Source organism: Trachymyrmex cornetzi, unplaced genomic scaffold (genome assembly GCF_001594075.2).
Source record: "Trachymyrmex cornetzi isolate Tcor2-1 unplaced genomic scaffold, Tcor1.1 scaffold840, whole genome shotgun sequence".
Lineage (NCBI taxonomy): Eukaryota > Metazoa > Arthropoda > Insecta > Hymenoptera > Formicidae > Trachymyrmex > Trachymyrmex cornetzi.
In genome coordinates this window covers 40,380-41,671 of record NW_017300181.1, presented here as the reverse complement: position 1 = coordinate 41,671, position 1,292 = coordinate 40,380, and positions in this window count along the sequence as shown.

Sequence of the window (1,292 nt, the reverse complement as noted above, 5' to 3'; positions counted from 1 at the left end):
CATCGGAATCCTATTTTTTGATTAGTTGCAGAGCGTCGTACGACGCACATCGGATGCAGTGTGAATCCAGCAATAGTCAGATCCTACATTCAAGAAGAGTCTTAAGTACGGTCTTAAGAAGTCACAAACCAATCAGGGCAGCGTTCCAAATCGTAACTTTGGTTACTAAAAAGCTTTGGTTACTAAATAGTTTACGTTACGTTAACTATAGATTTCAGTTACCAAAGTTGCGTTTTGGAACGCACCCCTGGGCTGTGTTCGGATTCCCATTCGGATGCTCCTCGGGTGTCATGTCATTCTTGTTTAACGTTCGGTAAGTCCGGATCTACAATAGGTGTTTTAAGCCTTAAGCCGTAATAAATTGACCAATGGCAGACAAATTCGGGGAGAATAATCGATTATGATTCGTCCATTTCTTATGACTTATGGCTACTGCACACTGGACGCGATGAGCGATGAGCGACGAGCGATATCCAATAAAAACTCTGCTTTTTCTCACGTAACGACGCAAAGCAAACCTCTCATTGGATATCGCTCGTCGCTCATCGCTCATCGCGTCCAGTGTGCAGTAACCATTAAGGCTTAAAACTCTATTGTAGATTCGGGGTAAACAACAAGGATGATATGACATCCGGGGAGCACTCAGGTGGGAATACGAACGTAGCCCAGGGGCTCTATTCTTGAAAAGAAACGTATACGAAATTCTAGGGAAATGCTACAGTATACGTTACGTATACTATAGTATTTCCCTAGACTTTCGTATACGTTTCTTTTCAAGAATAGAGCCCCAGAAGGGCTGCATTAGCGTCTTAGGGTGCCGTCACATGCAGTGTAACCTGCGTAAAAGTATAACCTGCGTATTCTAGTAATTTACTAGATAGAATATACGTTACGCCATTCCGAAGATTGGCATTCACATAGAGCATATTTCGCGGAATTTAGAGAAATGCGGAACTAATGCAACTAATTACTGATTAGAATTTCTGTTGAACTATAATGGGCCTTCTACAATAAGCCGCAAGTCAGAAGTCTTAACCAGTCTTAACCAAGTCGTTCAAGTTGGCTATTGGCTAACTTCACCGATTATGACTTAAGATCGCTTAGAACTTCTGACTTGTGGCTTATTGTAGAAGGGCTGTTACAGAAATGCTAATGAATTTACGATTGGTTTTCGTAACCTACGCATCTCGAAAAGTATGCCTCATGGGGAGCCGGCATCTTTCCATCGCGTACATATGAGCGGATGATCGAATAAATTATTAATAGCGTTTTCGATTGGGGTGCACTGGCTG